The sequence below is a fragment of the Pseudophryne corroboree genome, chromosome 3 (assembly GCF_028390025.1).
Source record: "Pseudophryne corroboree isolate aPseCor3 chromosome 3, aPseCor3.hap2, whole genome shotgun sequence".
NCBI lineage: Eukaryota > Metazoa > Chordata > Amphibia > Anura > Myobatrachidae > Pseudophryne > Pseudophryne corroboree.
In genome coordinates this window covers 742366080-742389883 of record NC_086446.1, presented here as the reverse complement: position 1 = coordinate 742389883, position 23804 = coordinate 742366080, and the positions used below count along the sequence as shown (strand labels likewise).

The window sequence follows — 23804 nt, the reverse complement described above, 5'->3', positions numbered from 1 at the left end:
GACACACAGTGCAGTTTATTTAATATATCCGTTCTCTGCCTGAAAAAAGCGATACACACAGTGACTCAGTCAGTCACATACCATATCTGTGTGCACTGCTCAGGCTCAGGCCAGTGTGCTGCATCATCTATTATCTATATATAATATTATATATATCTGTCTGACTGCTCAGCTCACACAGCTTATAATTGTGGGGGAGACTGGGGAGCACTACTGCAGTGCCAGTTATAGGTTATAGCAGGAGCCAGGAGTACATAATATATTATATAGTGAGTGACCACCAGACACACAGTGCAGTTTATTTAATATATCCGTTCTCTGCCTGAAAAAAGCGATACACACAGTGACTCAGTCAGTCACATACCATATCTGTGTGCACTGCTCAGGCTCAGGCCAGTGTGCTGCATCATCTATTATCTATATATAATATTATATATATCTGTCTGACTGCTCAGCTCACACAGCTTATAATTGTGGGGGAGACTGGGGAGCACTACTGCAGTGCCAGTTATAGGTTATAGCAGGAGCCAGGAGTACATAATATATTATATAGTGAGTGACCACCAGACACACAGTGCAGTTTATTTAATATATCCGTTCTCTGCCTGAAAAAAGCGATACACACAGTGACTCAGTCAGTCACATACCATATCTGTGTGCACTGCTCAGGCTCAGGCCAGTGTGCTGCATCATCTATTATCTATATATAATATTATATATATCTGTCTGACTGCTCAGCTCACACAGCTTATAATTGTGGGGGAGACTGGGGAGCACTACTGCAGTGCCAGTTATAGGTTATAGCAGGAGCCAGGAGTACATAATATATTATATAGTGAGTGACCACCAGACACACAGTGCAGTTTATTTAATATATCCGTTCTCTGCCTGAAAAAAGCGATACACACAGTGACTCAGTCAGTCACATACCATATCTGTGTGCACTGCTCAGGCTCAGGCCAGTGTGCTGCATCATCTATATATATTATATATCTGTCTGACTGCTCAGCTCACACAGCTTATAATTGTGGGGGAGACTGGGGAGCACTACTGCAGTGCCAGTTATAGGTTATAGCAGGAGCCAGGAGTACATATTATATTAAAATTAAACAGTGCACACTTTTGCTGCAGGAGTGCCACTGCCAGTGTGACTGACCAGTGACCTGACCACACTGACCACCAGTATAGTTAGTAGTATACTTATATTGTGATTGCCTGAAAAAGTTAAACACTCGTCGTGTGACTTCACTTGTGTGTTTTTTTTTTTTTTATTCTATAAAAATAAAACTCATTCTGCTGACAGACAGTGTCCAGCAGGTCCGTCATTATATAATATATAATATATACCTGTCCGGCTGCAGTAGTGATATATATATATTTTTTATATCATTTATCATCCAGTCGCAGCAGACACAGTACGGTAGTTCACGGCTGTGGCTACCTCTGTGTCTCTGCACTCGGCAGGCAGTCCGTCCATAATTGTAATACCACCTAACCGTGGATTTTTTTCATTCTTCTTTATACATACATAGTTACATAGACATCTTCTCTTTATCAACCAGTCTATATTAGCTGCAGACACAGTACAGTACGGTAGTTCACGGCTGTGGCTACCTCTGTGTCTGCAGTCGGCAGGCAGTCCATAATTGTATACTAGTATCCATCTCCATTGTTTACCTGAGGTGCCTTTTAGTTGTGCCTATTAAAATATGGAGAACAAAAATGTTGAGGTTCCAAAATTAGGGAAAGATCAAGATCCACTTCCACCTCGTGCTGAAGCTGCTGCCACTAGTCATGGCCGAGACGATGAAATGCCAGCAACGTCGTCTGCCAAGGCCGATGCCCAATGTCATAGTACAGAGCATGTCAAATCCAAAACACCAAATATCAGAAAAAAAAGGACTCCAAAACCTAAAATAAAATTGTCGGAGGAGAAGCGTAAACTTGCCAATATGCCATTTACCACACGGAGTGGCAAGGAACGGCTGAGGCCCTGGCCTATGTTCATGGCTAGTGGTTCAGCTTCACATGAGGATGGAAGCACTCAGCCTCTCGCTAGAAAAATGAAAAGACTCAAGCTGGCAAAAGCAGCACAGCAAAGAACTGTGCATTCTTCGAAATCCCAAATCCACAAGGAGAGTCCAATTGTGTCGGTTGCGATGCCTGACCTTCCCAACACTGGACGTGAAGAGCATGCGCCTTCCACCATTTGCACGCCCCCTGCAAGTGCTGGAAGGAGCACCCGCAGTCCAGTTCCTGATAGTCAGATTGAAGATGTCAGTGTTGAAGTACACCAGGATGAGGAGGATATGGGTGTTGCTGGCGCTGGGGAGGAAATTGACCAGGAGGATTCTGATGGTGAGGTGGTTTGTTTAAGTCAGGCACCCGGGGAGACACCTGTTGTCCGTGGGAGGAATATGGCCGTTGACATGCCAGGTGAAAATACCAAAAAAATCAGCTCTTCGGTGTGGAGGTATTTCACCAGAAATGCGGACAACAGGTGTCAAGCCGTGTGTTCCCTTTGTCAAGCTGTAATAAGTAGGGGTAAGGACGTTAACCACCTCGGAACATCCTCCCTTATACATCACCTGCAGCGCATTCATAATAAGTCAGTGACAAGTTCAAAAACTTTGGGTGACAGCGGAAGCAGTCCACTGACCAGTAAATCCCTTCCTCTTGTAACCAAGCTCACGCAAACCACCCCACCAACTCCCTCAGTGTCAATTTCCTCCTTCCCCAGGAATGCCAATAGTCCTGCAGGCCATGTCACTGGCAATTCTGACGAGTCCTCTCCTGCCTGGGATTCCTCCGATGCATCCTTGCGTGTAACGCCTACTGCTGCTGGCGCTGCTGTTGTTGCCGCTGGGAGTCGATGGTCATCCCAGAGGGGAAGTCGTAAGCCCACTTGTACTACTTCCAGTAAGCAATTGACTGTTCAACAGTCCTTTGCGAGGAAGATGAAATATCACAGCAGTCATCCTACTGCAAAGCGGATAACTGAGGCCTTGACAACTATGATGGTGTTAGACGTGCGTCCGGTATCCGCCGTTAGTTCACAGGGAACTAGACAATTTATTGAGGCAGTGTGCCCCCGTTACCAAATACCATCTAGGTTCCACTTCTCTAGGCAGGCGATACCGAGAATGTACACGGACGTCAGAAAAAGACTCACCAGTGTCCTAAAAAATGCAGTTGTACCCAATGTCCACTTAACCACGGACATGTGGACAAGTGGAGCAGGGCAGGGTCAGGACTATATGACTGTGACAGCCCACTGGGTAGATGTATGGACTCCCGCCGCAAGAACAGCAGCGGCGGCACCAGTAGCAGCATCTCGCAAACGCCAACTCTTTCCTAGGCAGGCTGAAAACCTCTTACGGCAACTGAGGAAGATCATCGCGGAATGGCTTACCCCAATTGGACTCTCCTGTGGATTTGTGGCATCGGACAACGCCAGCAATATTGTGTGTGCATTAAATATGGGCAAATTCCAGCACGTCCCATGTTTTGCACATACCTTGAATTTGGTGGTGCAGAATTTTTTAAAAAACGACAGGGGCGTGCAAGAGATGCTGTCGGTGGCCAGAAAAATTGCGGGACACTTTCGGCGTACAGGCACCACGTACAGAAGACTGGAGCACCACCAAAAACTACTGAACCTGCCCTGCCATCATCTGAAGCAAGAAGTGGTAACGAGGTGGAATTCAACCCTCTATATGCTTCAGAGGTTGGAGGAGCAGCAAAAGGCCATTCAAGCCTATACAATTGAGCACGATATAGGAGGTGGAATGCACCTGTCTCAAGTGCAGTGGAGAATGATTTCAACGTTGTGCAAGGTTCTGATGCCCTTTGAACTTGCCACACGTGAAGTCAGTTCAGACACTGCCAGCCTGAGTCAGGTCATTCCCCTCATCAGGCTTTTGCAGAAGAAGCTGGAGGCATTGAAGAAGGAGCTAAAAGGGAGCGATTCCGCTAGGCATGTGGGACTTGTGGATGCAGCCCTTAATTCGCTTAACAAGGATTCACGGGTGGTCAATCTGTTGAAATCAGAGCACTACATTTTGGCCACCGTGCTCGATCCTAGATTTAAAGCCTACCTTGGATCTCTCTTTCCGGCAGACACAAGTCTGCTGGGGTTGAAAGACCTGCTGGTGACAAAATTGTCAAGTCAAGCGGAACGCGACCTGTCAACATCTCCTCCTTCACATTCTCCCGCATCTGGGGGTGCGAGGAAAAGGCTCAGAATTCCGAGCCCACCCGCTGGCGGTGATGCAGGGCAGTCTGGAGCGACTGCTGATGCTGACATCTGGTCCGGACTGAAGGACCTGACAACGATTACGGACATGTCGTCTACTGTCACTGCATATGATTCTCTCAACATTGATAGAATGGTGGAGGATTATATGAGTGACCGCATCCAAGTAGGCACGTCACACAGTCCGTACTTATACTGGCAGGAAAAAGAGGCAATTTGGAGGCCCTTGCACAAACTGGCTTTATTCTACCTAAGTTGCCCTCCCACAAGTGTGTACTCCGAAAGAGTGTTTAGTGCCGCCGCTCACCTTGTCAGCAATCGGCGTACGAGGTTACATCCAGAAAATGTGGAGAAGATGATGTTCATTAAAATGAATTATAATCAATTCCTCCGCGGAGACATTGACCAGCAGCAATTGCCTCCACAAAGTACACAGGGAGCTGAGATGGTGGATTCCAGTGGGGACGAATTGATAATCTGTGAGGAGGGGGATGTACACGGTGATATATCGGAGGGTGAAGATGAGGTGGACATCTTGCCTCTGTAGAGCCAGTTTGTGCAAGGAGAGATTAATTGCTTCTTTTTTGGGGGGGGTCCAAACCAACCCGTCATATCAGTCACAGTCGTGTGGCAGACCCTGTCACTGAAATGATGGGTTGGTTAAAGTGTGCATGTCCTGTTTTGTTTATACAACATAAGGGCGGGTGGGAGGGCCCAAGGACAATTCCATCTTGCACCTCTTTTTTCTTTTCTTTTTCTTTGCATCATGTGCTGATTGGGGAGGGTTTTTTGGAAGGGACATCCTGCGTGACACTGCAGTGCCACTCCTAGATGGGCCCGGTGTTTGTGTCGGCCACTAGGGTCGCTAATCTTACTCACACAGTCAGCTACCTCATTGCGCCTCTTTTTTTCTTTGCGTCATGTGCTGTTTGGGGAGGGTTTTTTGGAAGGGACATCCTGCGTGACACTGCAGTGCCACTCCTAGATGGGCCCGGTGTTTGTGTCGGCCACTAGGGTCGCTAATCTTACTCACACAGCTACCTCATTGCGCCTCTTTTTTTCTTTGCGTCATGTGCTGTTTGGGGAGGGTTTTTTGGAAGGGACATCCTGCGTGACACTGCAGTGCCACTCCTAGATGGGCCCGGTGTTTGTGTCGGCCACTAGGGTCGCTAATCTTACTCACACAGCTACCTCATTGCGCCTCTTTTTTTCTTTGCGTCATGTGCTGTTTGGGGAGGGTTTTTTGGAAGGGCCATCCTGCGTGACACTGCAGTGCCACTCCTAGATGGGCCCGGTGTTTGTGTCGGCCACTAGGGTCGCTAATCTTACTCACACAGCTACCTCATTGCGCCTCTTTTTTTCTTTGCGTCATGTGCTGTTTGGGGAGGGTTTTTTGGAAGGGACATCCTGCGTGACACTGCAGTGCCACTCTTAGATGGGCACGGTGTTTGTGTCGGCCACTAGGGTCGCTTATCTTACTCACACAGCGACCTCGGTGCAAATTTTAGGACTAAAAATAATATTGTGAGGTGTGAGGTATTCAGAATAGACTGAAAATGAGTGTAAATTATGGTTTTTGAGGTTAATAATACTTTGGGATCAAAATGACCCCCAAATTCTATGATTTAAGCTGTTTTTTAGTGTTTTTTGAAAAAAACACCCGAATCCAAAACACACCCGAATCCGACAAAAAAAATTCGGTGAGGTTTTGCCAAAACGCGTTCGAACCCAAAACACGGCCGCGGAACCGAACCCAAAACCAAAACACAAAACCCGAAAAATTTCAGGCGCTCATCTCCTGTCTGACCCTTCGTATCAAACAAAGAGGGATTTCTCTGTTCATGAACATTCTATATTAACCAAACTTTCAGAATCTATCAAAGGGACCATGATCTACAAAATACATTATTACTGAAAATATGTAACGATTGAGTCGCACGCTACGATCACATAAACTCTACCGTAAATACGCATACCGTGCGCCTGCGGGTGCCCGCGACTGTGAGTATGCGCACGTACGGGAGAGCGTACGCATGCGCAGCACGGACCTGTGTGAGGTGCAAATATGGTAGTGTGCATAGAGATATTTTTCTGACTTTGACAATGTAATGAGTCAAACTGACTCATTACATGCCGCTGTGCGCTGCGGGCAACCGCTGCCCGCAGCGCACAGCCGCCCACAGAGGAGAAGAGCAGCGGCACGGACGGGGGAAGGAGGAGGACGGAGGTGAAGGAGGGAGCCGCAGCAGCGCTTTGTTACTGGTGGAGGCGCTGCTGCTGCTGCCGCCCCTCTGCTTCACTATAGGCTGTCTTCCGAGAACAGCCTATAGTGAAGCAGGGGGGCAGCAGCAGCAGCGCCTCCTCCAATAACACAGCGCTGCTGCGGCTCCCTCCTCCACCTCGTCTACTGCCCGGGAATCGTCAAGCTGCACGAGGAGCCTGAGCCAGCGGAGAGGGTAAGTATGATTCTACTTTCTTTCTTTCTCTTTCTTTCTTTCTGTCTCTTTCTTTCTTTATTTCTTTCTGTCTCTTTCTTTCTTTATTTGTTGGGACTGCCTGCCGCTATGTGTAAAAATGGGGGACTGCCTACCGCAATGTGTAAAAAGGGTGGACTGCCTGCCGCTATGTGTAAAAATGGGGGACTGCCTGCCACAATGTGTAAAAAGGGGGGACTGCCTGCCGCAATGTGTAAAAATGGGGAATCTGCCTGCCGCAATGTGTAAAAATGGGGAATCTGCCTGCCGCTATGTGTAAAAAGGGAGAATCTGCCTGCCGTAATGTGTAAAAACGGGGGACTGCCTGCCGCAACGTGTAAAAAGGGGGAATCTGCCTGCCGTAATGTGTAACAATGGCACGCTGTCTGCCGTAATGTGTAACAAGGGCACGCTGTCTGCCGTAATGTGTAACAAGGGCACGCTGTCTGCCGTAATGTGTAACAAGGGCACGCTGTCTGCCGCTATGTGTAAAAAGTGTACGTTGTCTGCCGTTATGTGTAAAAAGTGTAAGCTGTCTGCTGTAATGTGTAAAAAGGGGACGCTGTCTGCCGTAATGTGTAAAAAGGGGGACGCTGTCTGCCGTTATGTGTAAAAAGTGTACCCTATCTGCCGCTATGTTTAACAAGGGCACGCTGTCTGCCGTTATGTGTAAAAAGTGTACGCTGTCTGCCGTAATGTGTAAAAAGTGCACGCTGTCTGCCGCAATGTGTAACAAGGGCACGCTGTCTGCCGTAATGTGTAAAAAGGGGACGCTGTCTGCCGTAATGTGTAAAAAGGGGGACGCTGTCTGCCGTTATGTGTAAAAAGTGTACGCTGTCTGCCGCTATGTTTAACAAGGGCACGCTGTCTGCCGTTATGTGTATAAAGTGTACGCTGTCTGCCGTAATGTGTAAAAAGTGCACGCTGTCTGCCGCTATGTGTAACAAGGGCACGCTGTCTGCCGTTATGTGTAAAAAGGGGGCGCTGTCTGCCGTAATGTGTAAAAAGGGGGACGCTGTCTGCCGTAATGTGTAAAAAGGGGACGCTGTCTGCCGTAATGTGTAAAAAGAGGAATCTGTCCGCTGTAAGGTGTAAAAGGGTCTCTACCTGGTGTAGTGGTGCTACTGTGCGGCGTAATTTGAAGAATGGAGACTACTGTGCACCGTTTTAGGAATTGGTATTATTTTGTGGCCACACCCCTTCCCGCGAAGCCACGCCACTATGTATTTTTGCGCGCGCCTACGGCGCGCATTGCCCCTGTTTTGCATGCAGGGGTGGGGCTCCGATGCCGTTTCTTGCACACAGTGCTAAAATGTCTAGTTACGGCACTGTTGCTAGGTATCCATTTCTCTGGCCCTGAGCAGGTCCCCCTCACCAGATCCTCTCAAGGGGTGAGGGGGTGGACTTGGATGGGATGGGGGGCCCAAAGCATTTTGTCGCACCTGGGCCCACCGCTTGCTAGTTCCGCCACTGCTCCCATGAGACCCTTCCATGCGTATGCACAGTTGACACCCAGAAACATTAATTTAACATATTTATCTTTTATTGGGTTTTAGACCAATACTTGTAATTTCTTATTAAGTTACGCCCGGATGTATTAACATACACCCAAAGGGACTCTGAAAGGAGCCCGTACCTGCGATGTGCCCTGAGTGAAGTAACTGCATCAGCGGTTTCCTCACTCCTCTATCGGGAATCCTGAGCATCCACGATCTGCTGAATATTTGCAGTTATCCTCTGAAAACACCCGTTATGCCGCAAATATTCAGCAATAAATAGGCCCCATGGAGAGACACAGCCGGGATCCGTCCACTCAGAATTTCCCAACGATGCGTTTGCCACAGGGCATGCCCAGTTTTCCAGAATCCCCTATATGCAGTCGCAGACGGTGCTGCGGGCCACTCAGGATGAGGCCCATAGTGTTACTTCTGCCTTATAGCTAGGGAATATTTCTCATGTATAATGTACTTGTTTTCCTTCAAGAGACTGCAGAACGTCTCTTCTTTCCTGTCACTATCACAGCCCCAGCACTGGGTTTTGTTTTGGAAGTGGCGGATGCATTTGCATCATCTGAGGAGCGGAAGGGGGTGATGGTGGTTTCTCACGAGGAAAGGTTTCAGCCGCAGGATCCATTGAAACTCTGGTAATAAGAAGCGTATGACCCGTCTGTCTGGATGAATGCCTGGTACTCCTTGCTTTTCTCTCTCTCTTACCCACTCGCAGCGTTTCAGTGGGGAGTGCCAAAACTGCACTTGCTCCTGGTTTGTGAGCTGAGGCCTGCAGAGTAATTAGAGATGACAGGCGCTACAGCAATATGGCTTTAGTTTGAGCCCCTCTCTCTCCGGAATCCTAATAGATCCTCTGACAACTTGGTGGCAACACGTTGCTCGGGGACATTCTCTCAGGACAGCCGTGAAGCTTTCAGACGTTAGCGAGGGAGCAAGTCCCATCTACACGACCGAGCATCGTATTCAAAGCTGAACTCCGCATTAAAAGAAAATCACAACTAGGAGATGATTAAGCAAAACAGAACACGGCGTTTTTTTGGGAATGGAATGCATAGGATATTTAGCAGATTAAAATGGTTCCATTTATGGTAAATCCCACTAATTGAATACACAGCTCAGGGTTCAGAGGTCATGCAAAATGGTTAAAGTGTTCTTTGAGTTTCAGGGGAAAGGAATATGGCTATTCTGTTTCCATTTTGTTCTGCCCCGGACAAGTTTACCCCTTTAGGCACTTTTACTGTGAAGAAACTGTGAGGGTTTGGTTACAGCCCCGTAGGGTGTTGTTTGAAGACAAGGGCCGTCAGTCTGACTGCGCACATCAGGAGAACCACTTGGCGCACCTGTTCACAAGGGGGCTCTTACAGAACGCAGACTAAACTGTACCCTTCATCAGTCTCCTTAGATCACCCAATTCTGTCGTTCCAGGGGTAATCTTAAAAAATCCGGACTGCTTGAAGGGAATCTGCCTCGTTGAATTTATAGATCTGGTATTGCTGGAGATGGAAGCAACTACATGAGGTAACTATTGTACCCCCCATCCTCAAATGCAAGCTCATTGGACAAAAAAAAAATGCTCGAAAAATAGGCCTAATTTAGACCTGATCGCAGCAGCAACATTTTTGTCTAATGGGCACTGCAGGTGGGGCAGATGTAACATGTGCAGAGAGAGTTAGATTTGGGTGGGGTGTTCATACTGAAATCTAAAGTGCACTGTAAAAATAAAGCAGCCAGTATTGACCCTGCACAGAAATAAAATAACCCACCCAAATCTAACTCTCTCTGCAAATGTTATATCTGCCTCACCAGCAGTGCACATGGGCCCTCATTCAGAGTTGTTCGCTCGCAAGCTGCTTTTAGCAGCATTGCACACGCTAAGCCGCCGCCTACTGGGAGTGAATCTTAGCTTAGCAGAATTGCGAACGAAAGATTCTCAAAATTGCAAATAGAAATTTCTTAGCAGTTTCTGAGTAGCTCGACACTTACTCTGCACTGCGATCAGTTCAGTCAGTTTCGTTCCTGGTTTGACGTCACTAACACACCCAGCGTTCGCCCAGACACTCCCCCGTTTCTCCAGCCACTCCCGCGTTTTTCCCAGAAACGGCAGCGTTTTTTCACACACACCCATAAAACGGTCAGTTTCCGCCCAGAAACACCCGCTTCCTGTCAGTCACACTCCGATCACCAGAACGAAGAAAAAACCTCGTAATGCCAAGAGTAAAATACCAAACTTCTTAGCAAATTTACTTGACGCAGCCGCAGTGCAAACATTGCGCATGCGCAGTTAGCGGAAAATCGCACCGATGCGAAGAAAAATAACGAGCGAACAACTCGGAATGAGGGCCATGGTTTTACCCATTAGAGAAAGATTTTGCTGCTGCGATCAACCCTGAATTAGGCTCAAATTTTTTGAGGAAAATGGAAACAAAACGATGTAATAAAGTAAAGTGTCTTGACACTATAACATGTTACACCTTGCACTTCCCCTGCATCTGACTCAGAATTACCCCACCTCTGTCTACTTGTGTGGAACTGAAAGTGTGGATGAGCAGACACCAGTGGGTAGATTTACTAAAGATTCTAAAACATTCAAGTGGGGGTGTTGCCCATGGCAACCAATGAGATGTGAGCTTTCATTTCTCTATTGCATTCTAAAAAATGATAGACTGGATCTGATTGGTTGTTATGGAAACAACACCACTTGTCTGTTTTAGTGGTTTTTAGTAAATCTACCTCCTGGTGTCTGCCCAGCCACACTTTAAGTTCCACACAAGTAGACGGAGATGGGGTAATTCTGAGTCAGATGAAGGGGAAGTGCAAGCTTCCAATGTGTACCCTCTGCGTATGTGTCCAAGAGGTACTGTGTACTTGCCCCGGTGGTTATCCATGGAGATCCCTGCACTGGCGTTTCAGTGGGGGAGTGTCAGTGTCAGCGACTGCATCTAAAGACGCAGTCCCACTGACATCGGCAGCTATTGTCCCTTGGACAGTGTGCGCCTGCTATAGGCAAATGTACTATGGTGCAGCTGATGGGCCGCTGTCTTTGTACGGGCATCAGCAGATTCACACCACAGCCGGTGTGCTTCTCAGTAAGATGCTCTCCAGCATTAACATAAAGACGCAGTAGCCGCTGCGACCAAAGGACACGTCAGCTACAAATAAAATAATGCTGCGTACATGGTCAGTAACGTGTAATAATGAGGTTAGTAGTACACTAAGGTGCAATAGTGGATAATGTGCTATAGGTACATCGGACACACATAGCTGATCACTGGAGCCTGGTCCCCGCACACCTTGAGCAAAGGGTGCACATCGCAGTGCTGCCCTGTGAATTCGCCAGCCTGAGCTGGTGAAATTATCACAGGGCACACTGCGGTATTTAAAAAAAAAAAAATTTAAGTTTTTTTAGTAAATTCGGCCACATCGCATGGAATTACAATTAAAGGGTTTGGAGCAGATTTTCATGAAAACTACTCCAAATGCCCTTTAATACATTCACGTGATACTACTGTAAAATAATGTGAAAAGTATGTGAAAACAGAAAACACCCTTTTTCACATTATTTTAGTAAAAATAATGTTAATAAATAATAGGCTCCTTAGAGTTTTGAGAGGCATGTCCTAGCTGAACTCTGTGGCTCTAATAAGACCCATTGGACACTGTAATGTGGAAAGCTGCAACTAGGTGGAGCCACAGAACACCAGAAAGGGACAAACTGGTAAAGGAAAAGGGATTTGTGGATACACATGCGCAGTACAGCAAGTTAGAATCTGAGGAGTGGAGCAGGAGAGCAGGGTGAAGGCCCGCAGGTCTGGAAGCTGAGACTTGGCAAGCAACAATGCTGAGGTGGTATGAGTACCAGGGACAGGGAATATACGCTGATAGAGTGTTTCGACCATTACAGAAGCACCAGCAGTGTATGTGAGAGATCTGTAAAGGCTGCGTAGCTGTGATGAAAGCCGCAGCAGAGATTGTTGGAGGCTATGTGAGTTATGTAAACTGTTTAAGGGAGATGTCCCTACTGAGAGTATATTACACGGCACTCAGGAACATCAGAATCAATAAAACACAGCAAAGACTGAGTGCCATCCAGATTTTGCATTACATTGACTCTAGAGGAAGGGCAAAAGGACAAGGTGCATTTTGGTTAGTGGAGTTCTGGGCACTCACTTGAGTCAGTTACAGTTAGTATTGAATGCTTAAGAAAACTGTACTACTAAAGTGGAACTGTATTCGTTGTGCTTTATAATTGGAAAGCTGAAGCTATTGTTCACTGGAATAAAGAAAGACCAGTCTTAGATGATACAGTAATTCTGCTACTTCTGACTATTGTGGATTACAAGTAAATGCATGCTACAGGACAGTGACCTCCTTGGAAGAGAGAACTGCAACAAAATAACTTTGTTTTATCTATAAAGTGTCACGATCCGGGTATCTGGACGCCATTTCTTACCCATCAGATGCCTCCTAAGGCTGGCTCAGCGCTCCAGGACCGGATCCCATCTGTTATCCTGATGTGTACATTCCTGTATCCTCTCCTGTCACTCTGGGACGCTGTCACAGTAAACGCCATATTACACCTGGCATGGCGTCTCCCGCGGCCTCCGCCGCCGTCCCTGAACTTCTGCATGCAGAGTGTCTGAGTGGCGATTACGTCAGCCGCGGCCTCCGCTGTGTCCACGTGGTTGGATGTGCATCTGTCAGCCTGGCGCCTCCTGTCTCCGGTGGCCGGCGCCGCCATTACTGTTTTCATTACCACATGGATTACAAACCAAACTTCCCTCCAAGTGTCTGCATGGGCGCAGCCATCTTGGATTCTGTCAGCTGATCATTTCCACCAATCTGTTCTCAGTATTGATAATCTGCATAATTGCCTAGCCAAACCCTTCCTTGCTGCAGGTATAAATACACTGTGCCTGAGCAAGGAAGGCGTCAGTGCTTTGGTTGTCAAACCTAGTTCCTGTTTGTCTCTCTCCTGTGATTGTCTTCCAGGTTCCAGCTTCTGTCTCAAGACTTCCACCATAGAGACCCGCACCAGCATTCCACCTGCGGTGTAGCCTGACTCTCCAATCCATTGTGGATTCATCTGTTTCCAGCTACAACATTACCTGCTTCCAGCTCAGCTTCCAGCAGAGTACAGCTTCCCTTAAAGGGCCGGTGTCCTTTCTACACTTTACCACTCTCCACCGGTATTATTATTTCTCCGCTCTCAAGTTCTACATTTCAGTTCATATTTCATCGCTCCTAAGTTCATTTATTATTTAACTGGTTCCAGCCAGTATCCACTCCGTGCTAACAACAGTCTGGTTCCAGCCAGTATCCACAGCAGCTGTTTTATCTTCAGCAACCCAGCTTTTCCTGGAAGACCAGCTGGCACAATCCTGGGTTATCTCCATTGCTACAGTCGGGCCTGGTAAGGACTTTCCATCTAGAAGATCATAAGAACTATCTCACACTACCAGTGCCCTGTGGCTCCTGCCATCCTGTAGTACCCAGGAACTGTATTTATTCTTTGCTGACTTTTACGTTTTCTTTTACTGCTGCTGTGTTGCGGAGTTGTCATAATAAACATCATTGACTTTTATCCAAGTTGTCGTGGTCACGCCTTCGGGCAGTTATTATTCATGTTACTTACATGTCCAGGGGTCTGATACAACCTCCCAGGTTCCGGTACATCTCAGCCCCTACAACTGAGGCTGCCTCCCGTCAGCTCAGGCCCTCAGTTGTGACATAAAGTAAATGACTGGTCAGTCTGAAGTTTTGCTAGTCTGTTGAGTAATAATCTTCATATATGTGTTATTGTATGTTTACAGTATAGTGCGTTGAAGTAATTGAAGAAACCATATTTTTCATAGTTATGGCCAAAGAGGTGCTGCAGCAGTTAGAATAAAGAAGCCTATTCAACTATTAGAGAAAAATATTGCCTATTTACTACCATATTTCTAACGACTGTCATATATTTGTCATCAGGGCTGCCATCAGGGGAAACTGCCAGTACTGGAGTCCCGGGCCGTGACAGAGAGGGGGCACAGCAGGAATTCCTGTTGCTGTGCAATAAAGTTTGTTTTTGCTGTCCAGAATGACATGAAGAGAGTGGAGTAGCCATGCCGTGTGAGTACTTGGAGCAGCCAGAAAAAGGTGTCATGCCGGGGCTGGAGAGAGATGTGTAGGGATAAGGTAGCAGGGAGACTGTCGTTGTCACTGGAAAGGGTAGAATGGTCATTTTCTCTGCCAGATCTTCTCCAGGATCGGTGGCCTAGTGGGGCTGTCTAGAGGCCACCAATGTCTTTTATTTTTTAATTTATTTCTAGTTTTCTCCCTGGGTGGGAATGGTGTTGGGTGGGAGGCTGGCAGCCTGGACTCATTGTGGCCCGACTGATTCATCCTACCACCCCAGGCTCTTGCTAACTACATAAAAACAGGAAAATGGTGGAACATAGGGTAGTATGTAAAAGGCGGAGAAAAGAAAAGGGTGAAGAAGGGAAGACGAAGAAAAGTATAGAAAAGAATGAAAGAGGGAAAAGAAGGAGAATATACCGTAGAAGGATGAAGGAGGAGAAGGATAAAGAATGACAAAGAAGGGAAATGGAGGAGTGAGATAGAGAAGGATGAGGGACTGAAGAACAGGAGGATAAAGAAGGGTGAAAGAGGAAAAAGGAAGAGGAGGAGGATAGAGAAGGGAAAATAAAGAAAAAGAAGGATTATAGAGAATGATTAAGGAGGAAAAAGTAGGAGAATGGAGGGAAAAGGACCAGCTGGAGAAAAGGTAAGAATGGAAAATAAGTGAAGGATGGACTTTAGGAGCTCCTCCCTTATATGGTGCAGCCTGTGATCCATTGTATAAGAGAGAAGAAGGAGGAGAAGACATGGTTGAAGCAGAGAGAAATAGCATATGGATTCAGGCAGATAAGTAGCTGTGTGGATATATCTAGGATGTTTTCTGTATTGAATAATGGTCGCTTGGATGCTCTGTAATGTCTGATTGTCACTAGGATGGTCTGTATTTATTGCGTGGGGAACATTAGAACGCACTCTGTAATTAATAGCAGTCACTGGGATACTCTCCTTATTTATTGACCAGTAGTCACTATGGCCATCTCTTGGATGACCTTCATAGTGCATTGAGGTCACAAAAATACTACAGTGAACTGTAGGGATGAGCGGGTTCGGTTCCTCTGAATCCGAACCCGCCCGAACTTCAGCTTTTTTCCACGGGTCCGAGCAGGCTCGGATCCTCCCGCCTTGCTCAATTAACCCGAGCACGCCCGAACGTCATCATCACGCTGTCGGATTCTCGCGAGACTCGGATTCTATATAAGGAGCCGCGCGTCGCCGCCATTTTCACACGTGCATTGAGAGTCATAGGGAGAGGACGTGGCTGGCGTCCTCTCCGTTTAGAGAAGAGAGAGACACAGTATTTTGGGGAGCATTATTAGGAGGAGTACTACTATACTGTATACTACTATACTACTTGCTGAAGTGATATTTATAGAGTCATAGGGAGAGGACGTGGCTGGCATCCTCTCCGTTTAGAGAAGAGAGAGACACAGTATACTATTTTGGGGAGCATTATTAGGAGGAGTACTACTATACTGTATACTACTATACTACTTGCTGAAGTGATATTTATAGAGTCATAGGGAGAGGACGTGGCTGGCGTCCTCTCCGTTTAGAGAAGAGAGAGACACAGTATTTTGGGGAGCATTATTAGGAGGAGTACTACTATACTGTATACTACTCAGACACAGTATTTTGGGGAGCATTATTAGGAGGAGTACTACTATACTGTATACTACTCTACTACTTGCTGAAGTGATATTTATAGAGTCATAGGGAGAGGACGTGGCTGGCGTCCTCTCCGTTTAGAGAAGAGAGAGACACAGTATTTTGGGGAGCATTATTAGGAGGAGTACTACTATACTGTATACTACTCAGACACAGTATTTTGGGGAGCATTATTAGGAGGAGTACTACTATACTGTATACTACTCTACTACTTGCTGAAGTGATATTTATAGAGTCATAGGGAGAGGACGTGGCTGGCGTCCTCTCCGTTTAGAGAAGAGAGAGACACAGTATTTTGGGGAGCATTATTAGGAGGAGTACTACTATACTGTATACTACTCTACTACTTGCTGAAGTGATATTTATAGAGTCATAGGGAGAGGACGTGGCTGGCGCCCTCTCCGTTTAGAGAAGAGAGAGACACAGTATTTTGGGGAGCATTATTAGGAGGAGTACTACTATACTGTATACTACTCTACTACTTGCTGAAGTGATATTTATAAAGTCATAGGGAGAGGACGTGGCTGGCGTCCTCTCCGTTTAGAGAAGAGAGAGACACAGTATTTTGGGGAACATTATTAGGAGGAGTACTACTATACTGTATACTACTATACTACTTGCTGAAGTGATATTTATAGAGTCATAGGGAGAGGACGTGGCTGGCATCCTCTCCGTTTAGAGAAGAGAGAGACACAGTATACTATTTTGGGGAGCATTATTAGGAGGAGTACTACTATACTGTATACTACTCTACTACTTGCTGAAGTGATATTTATAGAGTCATAGGGAGAGGACGTGGCTGGCGTCCTCTCCGTTTAGAGAAGAGAGAGACACAGTATTTTGGGGAGCATTATTAGGAGGAGTACTACTATACTGTATACTACTCTACTACTTGCTGAAGTGATATTTATAGAGTCATATGGAGAGGACGTGGCTGGCGTCCTCTCCGTTTAGAGAAGAGAGAGACACAGTATTTTGGGGAGCATTATTAGGAGGAGTACTACTATACTGTATACTACTCAGACACAGTATTTTGGGGAGCATTATTAGGAGGAGTATACTACTTGCTGAAGTGATATTTATAGAGTCATAGGGAGAGGACGTGGCTGGCGTCCTCTCCGTTTAGAGAAGAGAGAGACACAGTATTTTGGGGAGCATTATTAGGAGGAGTACTACTATACTGTATACTACTATACTACTTGCTGAAGTGATATTTATAGATTAGATAGTGTGACTGTAAGTGTATTATCTGACTTGTGGGGGAGACACTGACAGTGGGGAGCAGTTAGAGTCTGAGAGCAGGACTCAGGAGTACATATAACGTACAGTGCACACTTTTGCTGCCAGAGTCAGTGCCACACTGCCATTGTTGTGACCACACTGACCACCAGTATAATAATATATTTTGTGATTGTCTGCTTAGGACTCGGAGTACTAGTTGCAAGTTGCAACGTGACCTGACCACCAGTTTAATAATCAATCACCACCAGTTTAATATATATATAATTGTATATAATATATATATATATAATATTGTATACCACCTACCCGTGGTTTTTTTCTTTTCTTTCTTCTTTGTACATACTACTATAGTATAGAAGCTTACTGTAGCAGTCTGCGGTGCTGCTGAGCTGACAGTGTCCAGCAGGTCCGTCATCAGTCATCATTACCAATACCTAATAAATATATTATCTACCTGTCCGGCTGCAGTACTAGTGATATTATATATACATACATATATATATTGATTTCATCTCATTATCAATCATCCAGTCTATATTAGCAGCAGACACAGTACGGTAGTCCACGGCTGTAGCTACCTCTGTGTCGGCACTCGGCAGTCCATCCATAATTGTATACTAGTATCCATCCATCTCCATTGTTTACCTGAGGTGCCTTTTAGTTGTGCCTATTAAAATATGGAGAACAAAAATGTTGAGGTTCCAAAATTAGGGAAAGATCAAGATCCACTTCCACCTCGTGCTGAAGCTGCTGCCACTAGTCATGGCCGAGACGATGAAATACCAGCAACGTCGTCTGCCAAGGCCGATGCCCAATGGCATAGTACAGAGCATGTCAAATCCAAAACACCAAATATCAGTAAAAAAAGGACTCCAAAACCTAAAATAAAATTGTCGGAGGAGAAGCGTAAACTTGCCAATATGCCATTTACCACACGGAGTGGCAAGGAACGGCTGAGGCCCTGGCCTATGTTCATGGCTAGTGGTTCAGCTTCACAGGAGGATGGAAGCACTCAGCCTCTCGCTAGAAAACTGAAAAGACTCAAGCTGGCAAAAGCACCGCAAAGAACTGTGCGTTCTTCGAAATCCCAAATCCACAAGGAGAGTCCAATTGTGTCGGTTGCGATGCCTGACCTTCCCAACACTGGACGTGAAGAGCATGCGCCTTCCACCATTTGCACGCCCCCTGCAAGTGCTGGAAGGAGCACCCGCAGTCCAGTTCCTGATAGTCAGATTGAAAATGTCAGTGTTGAAGTACACCAGGATGAGGAGGATATGGGTGTTGCTGGCGCTGGGGAGGAAATTGACAAGGAGGATTCTGATGGTGAGGTGGTTTGTTTAAGTCAGGCACCCGGGGAGACACCTGTTGTCCGTGGGAGGAATAGGGCCGTTGACATGCCTGGTGAAAATACCAAAAAAATCAGCTCTTCGGTGTGGAAGTATTTCACCAGAAATGCGGACAACATTTATCAAGCCGTGTGTTGCCTTTGTCAAGCTGTAATAAGTAGGGGTAAGGACGTTAACCACCTCGGAACATCCTCCCTTATACGTCACCTGCAGCGCATTCATAATAAGTCAGTGACAAGTTCAAAAACTTTGGGTGACAGCGGAAGCAGTCCACTGACCAGTAAATCCCTTCCTCTTGTAACCAAGCTCACGCAAACCACCCCACCACCAACTCCCTCAGTGTCAATTTCCTCCTTCCCCAGGAATGCCAATAGTCCTGCAGGCCATGTCACTGGCAATTCTGACGAGTCCTCTCCTGCCTGGGATTCCTCCGATGCATCCTTGCGTGTAACGCCTACTGCTGCTGGCGCTGCTGTTGTTGCTGCTGGGAGTCGATGGTCATCCCAGAGGGGAAGTCGGAAGACCACTTGTACTACTTCCAGTAAGCAATTGACTGTCCAACAGTCCTTTGCGAGGAAGATGAAATATCACAGCAGTCATCCTGCTGCAAAGCGGATAACTGAGGCCTTGGCATCCTGGGTGGTGAGAAACGTGGTTCCAGTATCCATCATTACTGCAGAGCCAACTAGAGACTTGTTGGAGGTACTGTGTCCCCGGTACCAAATACCATCTAGGTTCCATTTCTCTAGGCAGGCGATACCGAAAATGTACACAGACCTCAGAAAAAGAGTCACCAGTGTCCTAAAAAATGCAGCTGTACCCAATGTCCACTTAACCACGGACATGTGGACAAGTGGAGCAGGGCAGGGTCAGGACTATATGACTGTGACAGCCCACTGGGTAGATGTATGGACTCCCGCCGCAAGAACAGCAGCGGCGGCACCAGTAGCAGCATCTCGCAAACGACAACTCTTTCCTAGGCAGGCTACGCTTTGTATCACCGGTTTCCAGAATACGCACACAGCTGAAAACCTCTTACGGCAACTGAGGAAGATCATCGCGGAATGGCTTACCCCAATTGGACTCTCCTGTGGATTTGTGGCATCGGACAACGCCAGCAATATTGTGTGTGCATTAAATATGGGCAAATTCCAGCACGTCCCATGTTTTGCACATACCTTGAATTTGGTGGTGCAGAATTTTTTTAAAAACGACAGGGGCGTGCAAGAGATGCTGTCGGTGGCCAGAAGAATTGCGGGACACTTTCGGCGTACAGGCACCACGTACAGAAGACTGGAGCACCACCAAAAACTACTGAACCTGCCCTGCCATCATCTGAAGCAAGAAGTGGTAACGAGGTGGAATTCAACCCTCTATATGCTTCAGAGGTTGGAGGAGCAGCAAAAGGCCATTCAAGCCTATACAATTGAGCACGATATAGGAGGTGGAATGCACCTGTCTCAAGTGCAGTGGAGAATGATTTCAACGTTGTGCAAGGTTCTGATGCCCTTTGAACTTGCCACACGTGAAGTCAGTTCAGACACTGCCAGCCTGAGTCAGGTCATTCCCCTCATCAGGCTTTTGCAGAAGAAGCTGGAGACATTGAAGGAGGAGCTAACACGGAGCGATTCCGCTAGGCATGTGGGACTTGTGGATGGAGCCCTTAATTCGCTTAACAAGGATTCACGGGTGGTCAATCTGTTGAAATCAGAGCACTACATTTTGGCCACCGTGCTCGATCCTAGATTTAAAGCCTACCTTGGATCTCTCTTTCCGGCAGACACAAGTCTGCTGGGGTTGAAAGACCTGCTGGTGAGAAAATTGTCAAGTCAAGCGGAACGCGACCTGTCAACATCTCCTCCTTCACATTCTCCCGCAACTGGGGGTGCGAGGAAAAGGCTCAGAATTCCGAGCCCACCCGCTGGCGGTGATGCAGGGCAGTCTGGAGCGACTGCTGATGCTGACATCTGGTCTGGACTGAAGGACCTGACAACGATTACGGACATGTCGTCTACTGTCACTGCATATGATTCTCTCAACATTGAAAGAATGGTGGAGGATTATATGAGTGACCGCATCCAAGTAGGCACGTCACACAGTCCGTACTTATACTGGCAGGAAAAAGAGGCAATTTGGAGGCCCTTGCACAAACTGGCTTTATTCTACCTAAGTTGCCCTCCCACAAGTGTGTACTCCGAAAGAGTGTTTAGTGCCGCCGCTCACCTTGTCAGCAATCGGCGTACGAGGTTACATCCAGAAAATGTGGAGAAGATGATGTTCATTAAAATGAATTATAATCAATTCCTCCGTGGAGACATTGACCAGCAGCAATTGCCTCCACAAAGTACACAGGGAGCTGAGATGGTGGATTCCAGTGGGGACGAATTGATAATCTGTGAGGAGGGGGATGTACACGGTGATATATCGGAGGATGATGATGAGGTGGACATCTTGCCTCTGTAGAGCCAGTTTGTGCAAGGAGAGATTAATTGCTTCTTTTTTGGTGGGGGTCCAAACCAACCCGTCATTTCAGTCACAGTCGTGTGGCAGACCCTGTCACTGAAATGATGGGTTGGTTAAAGTGTGCATGTCCTGTTTATACAACATAAGGGTGGGTGGGAGGGCCCAAGGACAATTCCATCTTGCACCTCTTTTTTCTTTAATTTTTCTTTGCGTCATGTGCTGTTTGGGGAGGGTTTTTTGGAAGGGACATCCTGCGTGACACTGCAGTGCCACTCCTAGATGGGCCCGGTGTTTGTGTCGGCCACTAGGGTCGCTTATCTTACACAGCTACCTCATTGCGCCTCTTTTTTTCTTTGCGTCATGTGCTGTTTGGGGAGGGTTTTTTGGAAGGGACATCCTGCGTGACACTGCAGTGACACTCCTAGATGGGCCCGGTGTTTGTGTCGGCCACTAGGGTCGCTTATCTTACTCACACAGCTACCTCATTGCGCCTCTTTTTTTCTTTGCGTCATGTGCTGTTTGGGGAGGGTTTTTTGGAAGGGACATCCTGCGTGACACTGCAGTGACACTCCTAGATGGGCCCGGTGTTTGTGTCGGCCACTAGGGTCGCTTATCTTACTCACACAGCTACCTCATTGCGCCTCTTTTTTTCTTTGCGTCATGTGCTGTTTGGGGAGGGTTTTTTGGAAGGGACATCCTGCGTGACACTGCAGTGACACTCCTAGATGGGCCCGGTGTTTGTGTCGGCCACTAGGGTCGCTTAGCTTAGTCATCCAGCGACCTAGGTGCAAATTTTAGGACTAAAAATAATATTGTGAGGTGTGAGGTATTCAGAATAGACTGAAAATGAGTGTAAATTATGGTTTTTGAGGTTAATAATACTTTGGGATCAAAATGACCCCCAAATTCTATGATTTAAGCTGTTTTTTTGTGTTTTTTGAAAAAAACACCCGAATCCAAAACACACCCGAATCCGACAAAAAAAATTCGGTGAGGTTTTGCCAAAACGCGGTCGAACCCAAAACACGGCCGCGGAACCGAACCCAAAACCAAAACACAAAACCCGAAAAATTTCCGGCGCTCATCTCTATTGAACTGTTCCCCTCACTATCCGCCAAATCACAGGTGTGCTATGATGTGGTCAGTATCTAATCTGTATCACAAGGGATTTTAAAGGCTGTTTTGGTGCCACATAGCACCCATTTTCCTTAAATAAATACCTTAGAAGTTAGAACACACCATATCACCTACGGTACAATGATGTAGATTGCTTGGCTTACGCGGACATTAAGGCTATACCCAAGCCAGTTATTGCAATCACTTATGGTATTTGGTCTAATGGTTACTGTACATAAACACCACATATGGGGCCAAATTTAATGGACTGCGTTTTTGCACAAATGAGCCCGTGGCTCGTTATGCTTCTGGGGGAGACCTGCACGTCTTTTTTTTTTTTTTACTTTTTAATTCTTTGTTTACTTTTCCATACATGGTGATATGGATCTAGAAAACATCGCGCTGTTAAAGATAAAAATAATATAATAAAGAGTTTAAGGTTGGGAGACCTTTTTTCTGCTTTTTTTATATATAATTATGTACTATTTATGCTAAATATTGATTTTTAACTGTGTGATATGTTTATCAGCATCAGGAATTAAATAAAGGAGAGATACTGACCTATATAGAAACATAGAGACTATGTGTGGTTTTAAAACCAATTTGTTGCAAACAGCTGAAATCAATTAATTAACTAATTACTGATCATTGCTGGCTATATAAATAAGGAACACTCCAACTAAATGGCAGTCTTGAGGAAGTCCCAAGGCATTGTGGGACGAAACGCGTTGACGCTATTGGACATCCAGCAGTGCATTGATCCACCGGGATAAACCGAACTGGCTCTAGAAAGTATTCATAGGGATTCTACGGCCGCGCTATTACAGCAAATACCTCCCTATTGCCATTCCACCTGCTTGCTAAATTGTCTGCCGATCACAATCACGCTGCAGCACATTGACAGCAGGCTAGCTGGGGGCTGCATCCACGAACACTCGGAGCCCATCACCCGGGGCGGTGACGGCCTCACCACCGGGAGGAGGAAGACGGCACTTAACCTCAGCAGCAGTAAATCTGTCAGTCCTTTGGCTCCCGTGCATTTACGGACACCCGCTACAGCACACCCGGGGCGGTGACAGCTTCACCACCGGGAAAGGAAGGACGATCCTAGTCACAACTGTGACAGCCACAGGCGGTAACTATTAAACTTGAAATTTACTCTGAATTAATCACTACAGCCGGGACGCCGGCACGTAAAGCCTTCTGTTAAGCCCGTGTGGATCTTGCAAAGGATCATAATCTGATACACATTGTCTTTATAAGGACACGTGGTATTTACTTAAATACAATATAGCAGGTTCATTTGAGCTGTTACTACGTTTACATATTTATAGTTCCTGGAATGCTTCATAAGTAATAAATGACTGATGCTCGCATAAATTTTTTTTATATATATGTTTTATTTTGATGGTGGAGTATTTGGCTTAAAATAAAAAGTATTTTATTGTTTATAAACAGTCTCCCAACCTCATTTCTGACAACTTCACAGCCTCTTCATTTCTGAATTTTATCCTACTTTATTATATTATTTTTATCTTTAACAGCGCGATGTTTTCTAGATCCATATCACTTTGTTTATGCTAGAGACCCTAACCAAGTCTCAAAACACACGCTGCTG

General features: G+C 46.3%; 1 long non-coding RNA gene across 1 annotated transcript in view; it reads left to right on the top strand.

Moving 5' to 3' along the window:
• Window positions 1–23804, top strand: part of LOC135056748 (uncharacterized) — a 46716-nt gene that overhangs the window by 9723 nt on the left and 13189 nt on the right. The window contains exon 2 of the long non-coding RNA XR_010244059.1: window positions 14205–14345. This is a non-coding gene — a long non-coding RNA (uncharacterized LOC135056748). The remainder of the gene's footprint in view (window positions 1–14204; window positions 14346–23804) is intronic.